Here is a 20,750-nt window from a genome sequence, read left to right as displayed (position 1 = left end):
GGAATGTTTTCTATTAATCTCTACATGCATGAATTTCATTTAGTTCATTTCTTCTAAATGGGGGACTTTTTCCGAACAACCACAGGTACATACTAATGTTTGCCCGGCGCAACTAAAACTTTGGACTTGAGCTCTTAAACTCTCTCGTTAAATTATTTCGATAAAAATTGAATGTGTTACGATTTTGTGGTTTTGCAGAAAACCAAACTTAAGACGTAATGAATCTGCAACGAAACAAAAAAAATATATGAATTTTGCTTTTCTTGTCTCTCAAGAGTTACAGAATAAACACGAGCCATGCCCACCGAGGCCTCAAAACTTTCCTTTCAAGATTTTACACTGACGAGCCTTATACTCAAAATAAATACTTGAAGAAAAAGGGTCGTGGTTCCAATAACTGGCGGTTCTCCAAAAAGATGCCAGCGACCGGCACAAGAGATCCTACGCTCAGTTAACAAAAACCCGCGTTGTTCCGGCAGTTTCGACAGTCCTCTCGCGCTATCGGCCTGCAAACAAGAGGTTATTTTCTTCTTTTCCAAAACAGCCGCTGTTGTTGCGGAATGGCACGTCCGCCGCAAACCGCTCGTCGGTCGAGAGCAACCAGCTCTTCGTCGCTTAGCGAACAATCCCGTCCAATCAGCACTCCAGCAACTTCACACGAGGGTAAAAAAAAAACTACTTATGTTCAAGTACGTATACTGTGTATTTAATGTGTGTTTTTTTTAGTTAAACTTCTTTAGGCCCGTTATGAAAAAAAATGAGAGAATTTTAACGATGTGCGCGCACCACGCAACGAAATTTTCAAAGGATGAAAAAAAAAAAAAAGGGGGGGGGGCCTACATACGTAAAGAAAGCTACATACAAATAAAAATTATATATGTGTTTTTTTAAATCTTATACTTTAAGTGATTGATATCGAATAACTAGTCCGTAAAAAGATTTTTTTATTGTGGCTATTAATGATATAAATTGTGTTTATAAACTTTTTCAAGTATATTTACAGGTGTATTTATGTGAGGTTATATATAATTTATATGCATTATGAATTATAATTACACTATTATTTAATAATTATATAAACATTAAGAAATTAGATAAACATTCAAAACATTTATTGTTTTTCATTATTAATTAAATTCTATCTCGCTTATTTTATTAAATTAATTGATTTTATACACACGTTTTTATAATATTGAATATAGGCTAGTTATTTTAAGTTTAAATTTGGTTAATTTTTACTTTACTAACCGTAATTATATCATTCCAGACTTATTATTTTATTTCTGTTAATTATTTGCATGCAAAATAAAATTAGTTTTCTATTTTGCCAATTAAGTATAACTTTTAACGAGCATGTAAGTACACGCAGCCGTTTCTTTAAAAAAAAATGTTGAATACTTTTTCACTATAAAGCAAGGGAAACAAATACACTCAGATTACCTCAGCATGGCGCCCGCCTACTACAGTGTGTGTTTTGTGTATTTAGGAGGACCCATTTTTGTGGGATGGTGCTGTTGTCTCTTGGATTTTTGCCGTAAAAATTGCATCGATGGATGAGGAACGTCCGCTAGAATATGTTGGAACCAAAAAGGCAATCTCGTTAAAAATAAATGTCCGGCGGTATTGTCTGCTAAGCGAAGTTGTGCTCCGAGTCGGCGTTCCCCGGTCTGCCGGCACTTAGCTGCCTGCAAAGCTATAGCGCGTCCCACGCTTAGTTTACAGTACAGAGCAAACGGTGCACAGCTGTTGCCCCGACAGAAACTACCCGGCTTTATTAAAAAATATATTCATGGACATACGCCAGTACTAGTTTTCCTTGCATGCCAAAGAGAAACAACAAGAATGAGCAAGAAAGATAATCACACAAACATACAGAAAATAAAGCCAAAATCAGCCGATGTTAAACACATACGCAGTACAGAGAATTCCGTGGAATAATTAGTCGGAAAAACATCACAGCACACACGAACAGATAGTTGTAACAAGAACAGAAAATATTTACAAACAACCACCTTGAAAAACAGTGACAAAAAAAGTGAGCCCAAGTATAATACAAAAAAGGATCGTCTGGAGAACACAACAACACAGTGACACAGGCACATACGAACAAAGCTTTCCAATACAAACAGAAACGACATTTCGGGAACTAACATCTTTCAGTGTCGCGTCATCAGAATCCTCGAAACTCCCAGAACAATATGGTCCTAGTCACGCCACTTCGTGCAGACGGGGCTCTGGGAACGTGCCGAAGACTCGAGAGACAGGGGGAGAGGCCGCCGGGCCGTCTGGCCTGCCTCGTCGCCTCGCCTCTAGTATCCTCGTAACAATATATCCAGGGTTTCATCCCTGGAAGAGTTGATCCCGGGATTTTTCTGCAAGTGGGACTCTGCCGTGAATTTATAGGTTTTCCCGTTATCCACGCCAGAGTATTGTGGCTACTTCGTCTCACTGTTTCACACCCTTGATGGCTGCGATACGTTAGGTCTTAGCTCATTCTGATATCCGTGAGTTTTAGTGAACAGCCCTGAAGGACTCCAGCGGGAACTCAGGTGGACCGTTGGTCAAAAAATGCTCGAAGTGATCCTCCAGTTGAGGCAAAGTTTGTGGTGTAATAAATAGACTTCCTCCTCCACCCTGCCACACAGGAAGAAGTTGCTCCATGCTGTTCGCTCACTTTGACCATAACAACGTGCAAGCGATCCGGAATTTGGTGTCTAGTAACTCCATAAGCAACAGGTTGTTCCAAAGACACATAACAAGCCAAACGTGATCATGATGCGAGGTTATAGACACCAAACTAGGTTCACTTTGTCCCGAAAAATGTCATGGTACCACGATCTGACTGGATTACATGCCGACGATGTTGCTTCTTTTCGACAATGGCCCGTCCGTGACTATCGTAGCGGTTCACAAAAAATCCCACGTGACACTGCTTAGTCGATTAAAATGAAGTTGTTAGATAAAACAGGCCAATATATGTGAAAACCGAAGCTGATGTGCCTACGCTCCAAAATACTATAAGTCTTCCTTTGGTAATGTTCACAGCAGCGAAAGTAGGCGATATGCACCTGGACTGTTCGACAAACATTCTAATGAAGTTCCTGCAAACTATGCAGAAAAAAACATTCTTAAGCTTAAAGAAATTTAAGAACGATTTTAAGCCGAGAAATTTTTCTTCAATTCTATATAATTTTCATAAAGAAAATTGTATGATCATGATATTTAAAATAAATTTTTTCCTCTTAAATACACGTGTAAATCTTCTAGCATAGTTGTAACATGGCTAATAATCCTAGTTATTTTGTAATAACTATTTGGTTCCATCTTCCTGTCCATTATGCATGATGCAGTTTAAGTTAGAATCAAAATTGCTATGATCCTAATGACGTGTATCAACTTATTATATGTAATGATAAAATCGCTATGATTATGAATAAAAGATGTAATAAAATTTAAAAAAAATTAATTTAATCAAAATTACCTTGTTTCATGCAAGTACGCGTGTCTGAACGTGCTTTAAAAATATTTTGTTTCGCAGCTTCGTTCGTTCGTTCGGTGTCGAAGTACATGCACCCCGCAATCACACTCTGCTCTCGCAACCACCTTCAATGGACAATGGATAAGATGTGGCCACGAACAGATTAACCAAGATCTGTTAGTTCTCTGCGCAACACTTAGGGAAAGAAAGGTTGAAAGAAGCATAGACGGGATGACCCGATTACGCCCACAGTGACCCTGAAACGTATGTTCACACACTGCTACATAGGGGAGAAACATCCGTCTACCATTAGTGCGAATACACACACACACACACCAACACAAACACACACCAACACAAACACACACCAACACAAACACACACCAACACAAACACACACCAACACAAACACAGCAACCCTCCCATCCTATTCTGGTCAAATATTTTCATACATATAGCTAAGCAACCAGCAGTCTTTTATAGCTATTCGCAAAAAAATAACAGTATAGTAATAAATACATTAATCAGATTTACTCATTTTCTAAGCACATTCATGTTATCTGTACATACATTAGTTTGAATTGAACTTCGTAATTATACATATTCGGCGTTTTCGTTATTTAATTCACTCCTATCGATGGGATTTTGTTTAAGGATATATGTTAAATCACAATGTAAAGTAGAACACTTCTAACAGAAAATGCATTTATAAGATATTCCGCTTGCAAACTTATCTTCATCTGAACACCTCTCTCTCTCTCTCTCTCTCTCTCTCCCCCCCCCCCCCCCCCCCCCCCCAATTATTACACAGCAAGCCGTCTATTCAAGAAGTTGCATCAAAGTTTGCAAAAAAACATGCTTTTTAATTTTAAAAAAAAACAAATAAACGATTTAATGGCTGCACATGGTTTATATTGTCGAATATTTGTGTTAATAATAAATACATATACAAATGCATCTGTAAATTCACTATCTCTTTTTTACATGTGGAGAGTGCTAATCACCTATACGGGTAGTAAAATTTCAGGAAAAAAACTTAATAAAATATATGGGCCGCGGCGAAATGGTGTATTGAACTGACGTTTCGTTCTGCATTGCAGCAGGCATCATCAGGGTTTAGAAATCAACTGATACGGTTTTGGAACAAACATCGTTCCATATTCAATGTAGAAAGATGTTAGTGCAACCAGAAACTATTTCCGTTAGTAAATTTTAATGTTTAGCCAGATAAACTATTGTACAGTACATACTTAAATCTGCTCCAAGAAGGTCTTGTAGTTGCACAAAAGGAATAAGTTAGTTCTCTGAATGATTCTTGCGATGGAGAAGATCGATTTTAATTTTTTTTTTTTGATTGGGTGGGGGTGGAGGACGCCAAAGCTGGTTATACTTTATCATAGAAAAAAACTTTATAACTGACGAAGACGAATACACAAACAATTCATTTTTCATCAGTTAGGTACAAAAGATTTTGTGTGATATGGCGTATGTGAAAAAAATATATTAAATTACGTAATTCAAAAATTTATTTTAGAAACGTTACGATGGCAGGTTTTTAAACGGTTAGCGATCTACGTAGAAATATTTAAGTCACTGTAAAAAAAATACAACGTATATTGCGAAAATACCGACAGCAAGTGCTTACAAACAGTTACTATAACTTTATGATTTCCCCGTGACCCCAGCCCGTGCAAGCTGGCACGAAGGTCATGCAGCTGCACTTGGTTCGAGCGTAGTCACAAAGTAGTACTTTAATGCGCCAGCGTCCTTTCAAGATCGTAAAATTTTACGGCTCAAGAGAAAGGTGGCGACGGCTACTCTATTATCGGAGCCATTACAACTTTCTCCATTGTGGTTGTAAACACGTGTTTTACCTTGAAGATAAAACAAAGCATTAAACACTAATTTTTGAAGTTTGATTTAGATGGCTCTAAAAATACCTATGTTTGTTCCCCCAGCGAAGGCAGCAATACAGGCGCTGAAATACGTAGATTTTTTTTGGGCTAGTAAATAAAGGCATTGAAAGATTTATGCCGTTTCCGAATATATTTAATAAAACTCTAACACAGACTGACAGAACGCACAGCTTAAATCAGAAGGTCTAGAAGCATTAAATTTTGCACAGGAGTTATATAACATAGACTAGCACTAAAAAAGGATTTGTTAAAAACCATCCCCTAAATAGGAGATGAAAGTTAGAATGAAATGTCATTTTTGAAGTTAGAAATATGGAAATTCGTGTATATGCTTCTGTTTATAAATTGAGTTGAGTTGTATCAGAGTTTTGGGTACTTCATCAAAAATTATTTTCCCATTGGGCACACGGCTAGTTCCTCAATAAAAGACACTTTTACAAACTCGAGAATAATTTATAAGTGCATCTTAAACGATACCAGAAAAATTTATGTTGACCTTCCAAATTGTTGCAAGGTTTCGTTCAGAATCGTAGATGCAGCATTTCGGCAAATGACCAGTCGCTCGCGCCGTTTCAGGTATCTTTGTGTCGCTATCTGTTAAAAATGTAACGCTAATCTGTTGCTTAGTCAGCCAACTGCAGTCCGCACCATTTTATGTATATACATTACAGTCCAAAATTATGCAAAACGCAAAACCGTCGAGAGAAAATAATGTCCCGAAGGACAATTATTTTGTTAACCCCCCCCCCTCCCCCCCAATACACGAAGTTCAATTTTTACAACCTCGACTTATAAAATATGTATACAAACTTAATCGGCCAAACTGTAAACGTAATCTAGATTCATCGCATAACTTGTAAGGTTTCCAAATAACTATCAAAAATAGATTTATAATTTAAAAAATAAAATTAAAATGCACTAAAAACTATTAAAACTCTACCTGACCTCCCTGGTTGCTGGGCCCTAGCGATTTTTCTCCCACCCCTATTCCTTTATTCGACGGTCCCGCTTGTACGTGCAAAATTTTAAAGAAACCTGAAAACAGTGTGAAAGTTTTGGAATGGAAACTGACTGCTAAAAAAAAGTACTTATTTGTTGCAAAACCAAAATATGTTAACTTTGGAAGAATTCTGTTATCCTGTCAACCTTTTCCTTGCTGAATTTGCAACTTGAAATTAAAGGATTCTTTGTTAAAGACTGCAACGGTAAACTACACATCCTTCCTTGTCTTAAACAGCGCCAACTCTTTGAAGATTTTACCTCCAGAGTCCACAGGTTTATTTTTTCTTTCAAACATGACCAATACAGAAAGGAACTCCGTAAATCACGCTGGAGGCTGGATGACGTGCGAGCGGTTCTGAGCCTCTGGCAAGACCTACTCGCAGTGTTCCGCCCAAGAGAAACAAGCATGAGCCACGAAGAGACGAGAACAACACAAAACACGTGCAGGAATATCCCACGGATAACACTGCGCCACTAACAGTCTTGCACATGAGCACTGTCATGGACACTGGTTTACCGAGAGAGAAAAAAATCTCATGACGCTACAGGCCTTTCGCAAGCATCATTCAACACTTAGGGCCACTTGCAGAGTCAGGTGAGTCAAGTCCGAGAAAAAACTCGGCAGGTTAATAAAATGGAAGAATACTCCACTTCGTCTCAAGTCACGACTGTGCAAGCCGGCCTTACGCTCTTGACCAATAACTTAACACGAGCTCTCGTAAGTCGTAACTATTATTTTTAGTTAAAGCGAACAACGTAGTGATCAACGATCTGTTGTTTCCTGAAGCAGAGGCTAGCAAATTAAAAGTTTAAAATTAGTTTCAGCTTAACTAGTCCCATTACGTCTATAGTAAAATAGGACAAGTTGTGTCTACACACAAATTTAACGTGAATGCATCGATGAATTGTGGTTTTTTTTTTGTCCTAAGTAATTGTAGATGGTTTTCCACAATGTGATGAATTTAGTAGGTCAGCGATTGGCGCTGTTCGTAGTGGTAACACATGTCGTTGGAGCGATCAACGTGTTTTTAAATACATACTAAAAATTGCTATCTGTTTAAAATAAAATATCTTATGCCAAACATTATCGCAAATATTTAAGTATTTATAGGTCTGGTGGAAGATTTTATCGGTCCCTGGCATACAGGATTAAGCCAAGGTTTATAGACATATATCTTTCAGAGATCAACACCATGATTTCATAATTCCAGTGGCTTATTCACTTTCTCTGTAATGTCGATTAACTTTTTTTTTAAAATATGTAAAACTTGAAAACCAGTAACTTTTTTTTTTATAATCCACAATCCTATCGTACTCTCACAAGTTTTAGTATCTCATGCGCAAGTACTTCATTTGGATGGTTAAAATTATAACTTCCTTGTTGGCTGCGCGGTAAGCGTTTGCGTTGAGGGTTCGTGCAGTTCTCGTTTATGTATTTCGTCACCTGCGGCTATCTCGGCAAAATAACCTTCCGGAGACCGTGACACCATTCTACCCAAAGTGCCTCTGTCGTACCTGAAGACAAGAATACTTCATTCTCCAGTTGTTACAAACGTCTTTGTTGATTGCTGCAGGAGCCAGGGCCGTCCAAAGAGTGTGTGTGGGGGGGGGGGGGGGGGGGGGGCTGCAGGGGATAGAGGGCCACCAAGGAATACGAAATATTTTTTATGCCTGTATTTACCATTATAGTAAAACAAATATCAATTCTATTGCTGATAGAATTTACTGGAAAGCTTTCATGACGAAATTTTTTCTATATCATATTTATTATTAAGGCCACGGTAGTTTTTATTTAAATATGGACCAGACTAAATTATTAGTCCGCGAACCCTTAGTTTTTCTCCACGGCCTCATACAGAACTCAAGGCTATTTGCACTAACAGTACAGAGAAACTTGACAAAAAAAATTGAGACTGCCATGCCAGCGATTAAAGAGGTGAAAACCAAAAGTTTAATCAAATTTTAGTTTCTCGAGAGTACATTGGTCAATTAGTTGAATTCTTTAAGTTCTTCACAAATGTGTGCTCGTAGATATAGATTTCGGTTAGTTATTTCCAAATCTGAATTCTCTAGCTACATAGTAACCACAATGAGTAATATGTTGACCGAACACGTTCGTTTAATGCGACAAAACACGCGAGCGCGACAGAATTATCCAATCATGTCCATGCGTCGCAGGTACGAAGTTATTGAAATTATAATAATAAATTTGTTTTTGAATGATATCTTTAAGACTAATGCATTGGTATTATCAAATTCATTCATAAATTTAAACAGTTTTGTTTTATAATTTATATGTAATATATCTGGAATAAGATGGCACAGTAATTTTTCCGAATGAACGTTAAATTTGGATTAACCATAAATCTCTCAACGTGTAAAACTATATATAACTATGTATATATATATACACACACACACACATAACAGATAGCCGTCATATTTGTGTCTAATATGTAATGACCATTGACATTTAATATTTTTTTTGGTTCACGCAGATTATAGCTGCACGTTCATAACTCTTATTTTGCTATCGTATCGCGTCATCTCGCAGAGCTGAAGTTAGCTCTATCCACCCGGGACAGAGAGTCCAAGTTGTCCCAAGCTCTCTGTCCCGGGCGGCCAGATAGAGCTGACTTCAGCTCAGTTCCATCTCGCCATTGTAATTCCAGCCTTATTTTATATGTATCCCTTCCTCAAACATGGCCAGGAGCACTGAACATTAAAAAAAAAATCCCTGTCGGCACATCCTACAGGCGTAGGTAGATTTCGAAGTACCCATTTCTACTGAAAATGTTCCGGAAACTTCTATAAAATCCTGGAAAATTTTAAAACCTTAATGTACATACAATCTTTATATTCTCCGATATTACAAAATGATCGATTCAATATTTTCTGATATTCCATGGAGCGAAAATATTTTGAATGTTTTTAACTCAGCGCATCCAACATTTAATAGCATAGAACGAATTTGATATTATTCCCACTAAGGTAATTATGCAATTTTGTTTACCTTCATTTTCATCCCTTGAACAAATAGGTACGTGGTAGCATAAAAAATTTTCTTTGGACCAAGGTTTAAGATAATATTAAGATAGTTTAAAATAAAATCCAACGAATTTGATACTAAGGAAGTTTTGAATTTTATTCTTAAAATCAACCCCTGTTTTTACGGTTAGTTTAATCTAAAATTGTTTAAGCCCTAGGATTTACATAGTTTAGGGTTTTTATAGTAAATTATAAAAGGTTTGATAGAATGTTTATTTTAAAAAAAGTTAACTATTTTTTTTATATCTTACAGCCCTTGTTATTTCCACCCTTTGCAATAATGGCTTGTTACATAAATTTTATTTTAAAAAATAGTTTTAGATAATATTTAATAATTTAAACAATAGGAATCGATACAATAGTAGGCCTATATATCGTCGGGAAGTTTTATTTTAAATTCTTATTTCAACCCCAGAGTTTTTCAACCCCTTGCACTAATGGTTGGTATTATCAAAAATTGATTCGGACAAAAGTTTTAGATAGTATTGATAATGTTTACAAAAATTTGAACGAATTGGATAGTGTGCCTACAAAGGGTGTTATGAATTTTTTTGTCATTCAACCCCTGTTTATTCCACCCCTTGATATGGTTGGTCGTATAAAAATTACTTTACACGAAAGTTGTAGATGTTAATTTAAGGTACTGCAATAAATCATAACTGATTTAATAGTGTACATGGAACTGAAATTTATGTTTTGTATTTATTCTACAGCAATTTTACCCGGAAAAATTTGTATTTAAAGGTGGAAAGTGGTGCTATTTAAGCAGTTTTATTATCTAAAAATTGATTACACAGCACTTTCGTTGCCCCCGTTTGCCACCACTTCAAGGTTTCAGAGGGGGGGGCAAAATACCCTTGCCCCCCCTGTTGTTGCGCCCCTGGTTTCAGATGAAAGTTTGATAAAAATAGGTTTTACATACTATTTGTCGGATTCGATAGTATGCCTACTAAGGGAGTTATGAATTTTTTGTCCGCCAACCCGTTTTTTCCACCCCTCGCAATTACAGTTGGTCGTATCAAAAATTTATTTGGGCAAAGAGTTTTGATGTTACTTCTACGAGTTATGATACGTTCAAAAGGATGTGATATTCGTCATATTACGGGAGTTACAGAGAGGTTTTTTTTTTTTTGTTTTGTTTTTCAAAAAACCTTCCCCATTTCTACCTCTTTGGTCGGGATTCGCCCATTGAACTCGACAGAGATTCTTCACTGCTATATTTTATGTATCAGTTTGAAAGTGATTCGTGAAACATTACGGCAGTAATCGTATCCATAATAATGTGATATAAACTTTTGGGTTAACGATAGTTTTGGGGTCTATGGCAGTGGCGGATCCAGGAATTTTGTTCGTAAGGGGCTTGACCCAGCTTAGGACCTTCTTATATAAATTAAAAATTTAAGAATATACTATACCTACTTAATATGAATTTAGTAATTATAAGTGATGAAAATACTACTGTAGGTAGTGTAGTATTAAGAAAGTGGGATAATATAAAGTTTAATTTGAGATTTGTCAGGGGTGGACCCAGATGCTTCTGGGGAGGGGGGGATGACCCTTGAGCCCTTAACCCCCCCCCCTCTCCCCCTGGGGATCCGCTAAACTGGTCTATGGACCAGGAAATGAAAAACTACAGAAAAACTTTCCGAAAGTCGCACCATGGTAACGACTACAATTAGGGGTATTCCTTTTGAATCTACCTAAAATGTGAGAGAGTCTTATAGTACTCGCCAAAGTAGTGCAATATCTAACCCCGGTAACGAGCAAATTCATGTTTTTATTAATGTTGCAAAAATATACTTATAATACAAAACTAGGACACGAAATTGAACATATAATTCTTTTAAATAATGCGAGCGTCATAAATATATGCAAATTGTGTTTTCACGACATTTCTGGACGCGAATCACACGTTGTTTCCGCACCCGCCGCTAGAATTCGCTCCCGGAGTAGCTAAGTTGACATTACACTCATTCAATCTGCAGACAGAAATGTTAACTATATAATGAAACGACTCTAATAATAGCAACAAAAAAACTTGAAAAAAATAGTGAACCCCGGCTTTGGAACCAATTCTCGAGACAAAATTATATAACAAAACAATACCTTGAAAAAAAAAAAAGTTGTGTATAGGAAACCAAAACGCAACTCACCTCGCCTAGAAGAAAATTTCTTTAGAGATGCCTTTAAGTCAACGTGTCCGTATTCCAAATTCTACGTGTAAGTAGACTTCTTCATGCTGATCGTTGACACTATAAAAAATAATATTAATAACCACTTTGCAAAATGTAACACACAACGTTTGGCGTTCATAAAGAAAAGAAACGATGTCGCCGTGGGCGCATCAAACACGAAGATGTTTTTTGGACATCGCACCCGGTTGAAAATTAGAACTGTTGTATTCGTGAAACGAAACGACAGCGACACCCACTGAAGAACACTTGACGACGACAGCGTTGGCAACTACCGCTGAAGCGGCGCTTGCTGCATGACTGGCGGCAGGCTAGCGCTCGCCTTCGAACCCGGGTTGGCGGTGGCGACGGCGCCACTAGCGCTGCCGTGCGGACAGCTGGCGAACTAACTAGCCGCGCCGGGGAAAGAGAACGCACGCGCGCGCGCGTTTTTGCCTTCTCGCGAACACCACAACCTCGGCTTGTTCCGTTTCGTCGCCGCGTCGAGCACTACACCGGACCACGATCAGCCAACGAAAATTACTTCACACGTAGCATTAAAAGGCGTCCTTTCGTCCGGCCTTCCTGTTCTGCGAACTGCACTCACTGGTCTTCAATGGCGAGAGATTTTTTGGAACAGTTTTTTATTTATTGTCCTCTTTCAGAAGAATATATATTTCACTATTTTTCTTTCCCTCCGACGTTTCACTCGCGCGACAGCAAAACTCCCAGCAGCCACTGAAGTACCGTCGTTGGTACCCGGGCAGGTGTGCCTTTTTCGGCGCGACGGTTACAGACGAGTCAACTCCCCCCCTACCTTCCCCTCGTCAACGTTCCCTCCCCCCTTTTTTTCTCTCTTTCTCTCTCTCTCGTGTAATAGCCCGCTCCGCTCCAACACGGTTTCCCCTTTACCACAGGTCACCGCGTTGTTTTTGTGCGCGCGGTCCGATGCGACAAGCAGAGGGGACTTTTCCACCTTCAGGCTGTGAGCAGACGCGCGTGGCACGCCATTCACATCCACTCCGATCCGGATGTGAAGTCTCCCTTCCCCCCCCCTCCCTTCACAAACCAGATTCCGCTCACTATACTCCCCCCTCCACCTTATCTTTAGACCTCCTAGTGCCCCACACCCACCTTCCCAAACACTTTTTTTCCTTGGTCAGTTTGAGTTTGGAACAAGTAGCGGCCGAGTCACACTGTCAAATGTTCGCTCCCAACACCTTTCAGTATGTTGTTTCAAAGTTGGAGGGTCATGAGGTCACCGAAAACTTCACTAGCACAGCCATGTTTGTTTGACAATTTGGATGACTTGAGTTTTCATCAAATATTTTGAAAATAGGTCAGGATCTAAAATATGTTGGATGTTGGATGCAATCAGCCAATCAATTTCGTGCCTATCGAAAACGGAAACGACAACCGTTTCCGTCACAAAGAATCTTTAAAATGGCGAAGAACACATGAGCAATTAAAGAGGTTGTGAAAGTGAAATAACTAAAATAACGATAAAATGAATGTCGAATGCGAAATAATTTTATGTGTGAGAAGGAAATTATATTTCTATGACTTTAAAAGATCACTGAAGATTTATTTTTATTATGTAACGAATATTATAGTGAGAAAATTTATAAATGTTTGAAAGATTTATAAATGCACAAATAGCGTAACAAGTTCAAAAATTCCATCCAGCACTATTATACGTTATTTAATTTTGTAATGCGCTATTTAATTTCAAAATGGTCTTAAAATTGAAAAGTTTGAGATAGCTTGGACCAAAAATAAAATGTGATAGTGTGATATGATTTAAAACATGTTTTAGGTTCTCTGTCAAAATTTATTTGATGGAGAAAATTGGAGGCATTTACCGTCCAATACTACCCCTCCAATTCTATTGCGAAATTCGACAGTGTCTTAACAGGAACACGCCAGTTCACCAGCACTTCAGACGAACCATAACCTCGCAAAACTAACTGCGTGCAAAATGAAGCGTAACTACAGCTACACACCGAACTACCAACCGACGAGTGGCCAAATTAAAAGGCATACACTGGCGTAACAAAAGGCACGCCGGAACAGGCAGTACAGCCGAAACTGTTTCCACAAGGATTCAAACCAAAACTTCCTAAACTTATTCGTTTACATTTAGCACCGATTCCGACGATTGAAGAGTTATTATTGGCAACACACACAGCTCAGGTTCGAACCCCGAGTATTAGTTTTTAATACCTATGAGCAGTATGAATTATGCGATGTTCACGAAAGCATTATATGCGGATCAATAATGTGGGTCCACCATCTTTTCGAGATTTCTGAGACATCCACAGATGGCAGCACCGTATCAACACATTTCAATAATTTGTTATAGAAGGGATTATATATCTGATGATTTTTTTTTATCGTTCGTTCCAATCGACTTCCGTTCCATTTACGAATTTACTCCTACCAAATGCCGTATACCGAAAGCTATCAATACACATCAAACATTTTTAACTGGTCACGAATAAATTAATTTTAAATTTCTATGTAGTTACGTACAATTATTTTACTAACTTACTTATTAAATAAAATGGCTAATACTATACAAATTTACAAATTGTAGTATCTTAAATGACAAGGAGATAAAATTCCCCGAAGTTCATGCTTTTTTTCCGTATTTTTTATGTAGCTATCCTAACGAAATCAAACGTTCAGGATGTTTTAAAGTATTTATAATGTAGCTAACCTAACCTAATTGACCATTAGTATCATTTTATCAACACCGCCATATTTATTTACAATGAACCAAAAAAACCGAAGATGCACGATCGGGAGTTTGACTCTCTCGTCTGTGAAAAGAAGGATTCCCCACCCTATTTGCGTCCACTGCTTGCTTACAAGCTATGCAAGTATGCTACGCCTCATGAGTTTCGGTGGTCACGATGTTAAAGAGTCTAACGTAATGGAGAGGTAGTACAACTTAAACGCTTCAAATCCAGTGTAATGGACTTAACGGTCCAAGAGTTGTTACAGAGGGCTATTAACCACCGAGATAGGACTAAGTTCACTTCCGATGAACACTTCAAAGAGCTTCTTCACGCGACGGTTAAACGGTGTCCGTGGAATGTTTCCTTCGTAATGAACTGCGTTTAAATTCGTGGCATACGCGCACTGACGTCAACAAGTCAAATCACGTTACTCTCTCACGCATCGTACAAAGTACACTGTTATAGATCGCAAGTAAATTTACGGGCTTTCCAACGAAGAATTTAACTCAAATAAACGAAGAATTATTTGTATCTTCGTAGAAACTGCGCCGTGTTTCAACTTCCAAGTCAAATTTTTTCTTGGCTTCTGGGTGTAGGTCATGTCAGGTAATTGTCATTGCGACGTTTCGGCAGTCATTGCAGCTGCCATCATCAGGTAGACTAAGTCTGACTGACTGGTGCAGAGGATGCAGGTCAGTCAGACTTAAGTCTACCTGATGATGGCAGCTGCAATGACTGCCGAAACGTCGCAATGACAATTACCTGACACGGCCTACACCCAGAAGCCAAGAAAATGCAGACAATGGCCGTCAAAGTTAAATGTTTTGTTGTAAACGAAGGTAAACACACACACTGAAAAAAATAACAGTTATCTTACTGTAGACTTAAACAGTTTTTTAAATGTTTTGTTAATATACTAAGTACATTCTTTTGGATTTATGTTAAAATTAAGTGATTACAGTGTACGTTAATTTACGAAGAAAGTCGTAAAATTACGAAGATCCCTGGATAATTTGTAACAAGCGTTCTTCGCAAATTGCAGGTGAATATATTTAACAGTGTAGGAGTGCACCGATTCTAAAGCCGTGTACTTATGATCCCGCATACTTTACATGCTCTCCAGGTATGCTTAAGCAGTTCGGACGTGAAGCCTCTAGAAGTGACACCAAAAAACTAAACAGGCTGTTGTTAACGTTATTTTTTTAGTTTAATTCCAGCCAAAAAAAAAAAGTAGCTGAAATCAGTACATTTCTACACGCAATTACAAACACATTAATTAATGGCAATAATCTCAAGTTTCTGCCCTTTTTTTTCGTAATTACGATCGGTTTATGTGCATGTAACGGTTGAAATAAGCATGTTAATATTTTTTTTTATCAAATGTGTTAACTCGTTAAAAAATGAAACAAATAAATAGGATTATTTAACGAATATTTGAACACCTCAAATGTTCGATCATATTTAAAACAGTTTATAATGGCAACTTTTTTTTTTTTCACCTGGAGGTACGCGAGAAGTAGGCTTCACTGATTTGTTCACTCGCGCAGTAGCTACCTGCAGACAACAGTTCCAGTTTGGACAGCCCTCGTGACGTCACTTCCGGAGACACGTGCAGCTGAGAATGTAACTAGAGAAGAATTCGGACACGGCTCAGAGCATTCGCTCCAATCGGCCGATGTGGCACTACCGAAGAAATAACCGGTGACCGGCCGAATACAGATCACAGTACAACAGCGCGACGGGTGCGACGTTCGCGACGCGATGGACGCGATCGCAAGGGAAGTGCGCCTTCCTTTTGGATTCGTACCCGCGGGTAGGTACCACGAAATGCAGGAAAATACACTGCAATTTTTTTTATTTTTTTTTGAAAATGGAACAGAAATTTTCATGTGAAATTACAGATATTTGTAAATTTGTACATTTAATTGAAATCAACTCTACCACAAAAAAAAAAAGACAGTGTTCGCAGAAATTCTGGGTTCGGAATTTACCCGGTCATTAATGCTTTGTGTTGCCCCAGTACCTCCAATAGTTAAGTTATTTGCAAACCGTTCCCTGAATAGCTTTCCAGCATTAACAGCGCACATTAAAAAAAAGGAAAACAATAACAAAATAAAGTCAAATAATTGAATATTCGGTTATATTTTCCATGGTTTTAAAAAAAAATCTTATGTTTTAAAATAACATCAATTAAAATATGCGCCAATTTTCGTGAGAAATTATCAGTATTATCACGAGAAAAAAAAACTTCATATGTGCGAAAATAACCATAGCCATGTGCTGTACAAAGGTACAAAATCTCTCTTGTATATTAAAAACTATTTCTTGGCAACTGGTTTCCAATGTTATCTTTTGTTTAAAGTATAGGAAATATTTTTTTTCTGTGTATGGGAAATAACGGGACATGGAGGAAAGCTAGCTCACGGCGTAAAGGTGTTTTCGGACCCCGGTCCTGCAATATTGATTCCGGCGTTCATGGTTTCCCAAAAACCACTTAAACCGCAGGCCGCAGGCCGATTCCTTCTCCCAGCATCTCTTACTTATGTCCTACTTTACCGTATCTAACGAACTCGTCTATACAACACGTAAAGATCAACTTCGCTATTTGCGACACGCACAGTTGCGTAATCATCTTAACGTGTTACGTATTTCACAGACTCTACTGTCACGCAAGTGAACCGTGCCTGGAGTTCAATGTCCGCCATGAGCGCACATCCACCACTTTGTGTCCTAAGTGGTCAAGATTTTTTTAAATTTACTCTAACGTATAATAAATGGGAAAAAAATTGTGCGTGACCGCAAACGTGCGTTAGAAGTGAAAATTCACCCTTAAATAATCCACATGAACGATACAACCAAAGCAATAAAAGCACAAAACTGAAGTTCAGAACAGTAACGCACATGGCGACGAGAGTAAAGTTGTCTGACTCTCTAGTTTATTCATATCCCCCCCCCCCCTTTTCTCATCGTGAGCGTTGCACTTCTAGTTAAGTTACGAAGAGTCATCGCGCCTCGACATACCCCACCTGGCTGTGATGAAGTTAACGGTTACAGATGCGACAAAACCAACAGCTAGGGTAATGATTTGAACCATCATTTGTAAAGTCCAGTACTTGGAAAATTAAAATCCAAATAAATTAAAAGAACGAATAAATTTAAAACTTTAAGTAATGCGACGGGCAAATTAACCCTTGGTCCACCTGCAGTAAACGCGCGACGCATGAGGGACAAACAACCGCCCCCCCCCCCCCCCCCCCCCAACCGACAAAGGTTAAAAAAAAAACTACGTTGTTTATCGAGAGTCGATTGAGAGAGAGAGAGAGAGAGAGAGAGAGAGAGAGAGAGAGACGATGTTGCGATACCTTTCGCGCGATCACAAAGGAGCGTTCGTTGCCTCCAAAGGTTATTTGCCCGAACTCGCAACGGCGCGGATCACAGTCGTGAAGATGAGGGGGGGAAGGGAGGGAGGGACACAAAATAGACGACTGGTTGAGTCGCCCGGGGGCGAGCCAGTTGCGGGGAACAGCGAGAGAGAGAGAGAGAGAGAGAGAGAGGGAGAGAGAGCTGGATGTAAAAATGAAATGATAGAACTGGAAGTGTTTCCTGCCGCGGCGGTCCAATGATCTCGTCCGCCCGGGCTCTGCCGTGCGCACAGGACGCGCTACCAGACGAGTCACTCGAGCGGACATCGCGGACGATAACTATTATTATTATTATTATTTGAAGTGAAACTTTTTTTACAGCCGGTAGAGTGTAAATTCTGTAACGCATGCAACAAATCTTACTCGTTGGCGCGGGTTTTTTTTTTTTAAAAAGTTTTGAAACCAGACATTTTTGACGTGACAACGTCTAAAAAAATCGATGAACGCCGGCTGCATGCACGAAAAAAGATGACTGTCCCGTTACGCTCATTGTCCCGTTGCGCTCATTGTACGCTTGCGCCGCATCTATCTCTCTTCCACTCGGTCGGAACAACCATCGATTTGACTTTTTCGAGGCACATTAAACTTGAAACACGCCCATTCGTTTCCTATTTTTTCAATCATCGCCCTATCCTTGACAGAATAAAGCAGATTGGAAGAAGTTAAATAGCAGACATGTATAAAAGTTATAGTTAAAATAATCTCTTCGTTAAATTAATAAACATATTTGAATTAATTAGTGCAAATAAAAGCAAATTTATCAATTCAATAGTAGATTTCATTTCACTCCTTTGTATCCATACCAAATAGTGATGATTCAATAAAAATGATTCAATTTTATTCATAAAAGTATGCAATCATTTCATCGATGTTTTGTTATGACGTTGTCACGTTAAACTATCGTCCGTAAACCGACATTACAGACAACCAATTTTTTTTTACTTTTAAATATTTTCTCTAAATCGTAATTCGCTACTTTAAAACTTTTATATCTGCGGTTGGATTCGGCGTTAGCATTACAGTATTATTGCTGACAACACGGCGGAGACCAGGGGCTGAAAAGAAGAACGGCTTCCACGTACTCGCGCAGTCGTGGCCACCCCTCTGCACGCAGCCTCCGCGCTCCGCCGGGCCCGCTGCCCCGCGGCGGCAGCGAGAACCAGCAGAGCCCGCGGCGGCCATTGTTGCGCCGACTCCTGATGATCCGTGGACAATCGCGGGAATAAATAGTGCTTTCTGCGGATCATAACGGCCACGTTCGTTTCACTCGATACTAATTCTTTGGGAAATATGTCCGCCTAAAAGTTTCTTTGTAACAATACAAGAGTACCAGCATCACTATAAAATATTTATTTTTAAAAATAACAACTTCATAATAAGCCAGGAGATAGTGAAGAAACTTGTGAATTTTATTCAGAAACCTGTTCGTATTTGTAATGTTGTGAACTTCGTTTTCAGAGAACTAGGGATTGAACTTAGAGGCTGAGGTGGAGAAATGATCAATGCGTTAGTTTATTGAACCCCCCCCCCCCCCCCCAACTCACTCACACACACACACACACGCGCGCGCGCGCGCGCGCTCCATAATCATACCCCTTTCAAGAAATTATTGAGCCACCACGGTACAGTTCGACATTAAACCGCGTCGATGTATCAGAAGCTGCACAGATTCCCTCCAATTGCGAAGAGACTAGTTGGGGAATAGGATGAGTGTTTAATAATGTTCGCAGGATTTCACGTCCATTGTTTGAAGTAGCTTGGCTTCTGGGTTGTAGCCGTGTCCTGGTTGAATAATTCACCGACGTTTCGGTCGACATTGCAGTCGCCATCATCAGGGAGCAGTAGGTAACTGCTCCCTGATGATGGCGACTGCAATGTCGACCGAAACGTCGGTGAATTATTCAGCCAAGGACACGGCTACAACCCAGAATCCAAGCTACTTCAGGATGAGTGTTTTTTTTTCCCGCACGTGTTGTCGGTGAGCGGTTGGCTCACCTGGAGGTAGAGTCGGCAGTGTGACGTCAAGGCGCGCGCCACAGGGGCGTCTGCCCTCCGAACCCAGGGGAGAGAGGAGGGAGGAGTTGCGGCGTTAGAAAGTCCCGCCCGGCCGCGGGCACGGTGAAGAGGTCCACTCAGCCCGCCGCCCAATCAGGTCCGAGTCCCTCCTCCGGGCCCAGAGGCGGTCCCACACGTGCGGCCTTGCCTTCCCGCCTCAACTCCACGAGTACACCTCGCTAAGCTACTGCGAAGTCGGCGGCGGGTCGGTCGTATTTTTTAAAAAAAAATTCCGGAGAAGCGCTCCCCTCCTTCATGGCTTATCTGCACAGAGAAAAAGGTTTGTTTGAATCAAACAAATATTTGTTTATATATGGCGAAAGAAATATTTACTTGTATCAAAACATTTTATTAGCTTAACCAAACTTGGTATGTAACAAAATGGATGTGTTACACCTAACCAAATATACACTTAAGTTGAAAAAAAAAACATTTTGTTGGGTCAACAGAATCTTTCCTACTAAAAAATATTTGTTTGAATTAACAAATTATTTCTATTTCGCCATATACGAACAAATATTTTGTTGAGGCAAACAATCCTTTCTCTCAGTGTGGGGGATATTCCATAATAACCTTTCTAACCACCACCCCCTCCCTTTTACCATTTCTTCAAGACCCCGGTGAAAAAGGCCTATCAAAAAACATATTCTTATAGCTTCCTTCAGCCCACCTCTTCCACAAATCCCGGCTACGCCTGTGAACACGTCACTCTTAAATCGCGAGGTAAGTGTTCTCAAGCACTGGCAGCACTTAACTATTCAGGAACACCCATTCGTTTGGCTCGGAACACACTGCGATCTTGGGACTTCGTAGTCTGGAGTCCTCCTGTGAATAACTGCGTTGTAAAACCCCTCTATAGGTGCGAGTGTTTAGGTTTGGTTTTACAGTGCGTGGTGAACAACCTCTCTTTTCCCCTC

General features: G+C 39.4%; 1 protein-coding gene across 4 annotated transcripts in view; it reads right to left on the bottom strand.

Moving 5' to 3' along the window:
- The window catches only part of LOC134537741 (uncharacterized), a 178,442-nt gene that overhangs the window by 109,812 nt on the left and 47,880 nt on the right, over positions 1–20,750 (bottom strand). Inside the window, exon 1 of one of the 4 annotated variants that reach the window (XM_063378506.1) lies at positions 11,598–12,326. The exons of 2 other annotated variants lie outside the window; for them this stretch is intronic. The gene's annotated coding sequence lies outside the window, so the exon portion shown is untranslated. Of the gene's footprint in view, positions 1–11,597; positions 12,327–20,750 lie in introns of those variants that run through there. One more of the 4 variants, XM_063378505.1, reaches the window with a different exon arrangement.

Source organism: Bacillus rossius, chromosome 12 (genome assembly GCF_032445375.1).
Source record: "Bacillus rossius redtenbacheri isolate Brsri chromosome 12, Brsri_v3, whole genome shotgun sequence".
Classification (NCBI taxonomy): domain Eukaryota; kingdom Metazoa; phylum Arthropoda; class Insecta; order Phasmatodea; family Bacillidae; genus Bacillus; species Bacillus rossius.
Note: the sequence above shows the minus strand (reverse complement) of the source record. Positions and strands in the feature narration are given on the sequence as shown.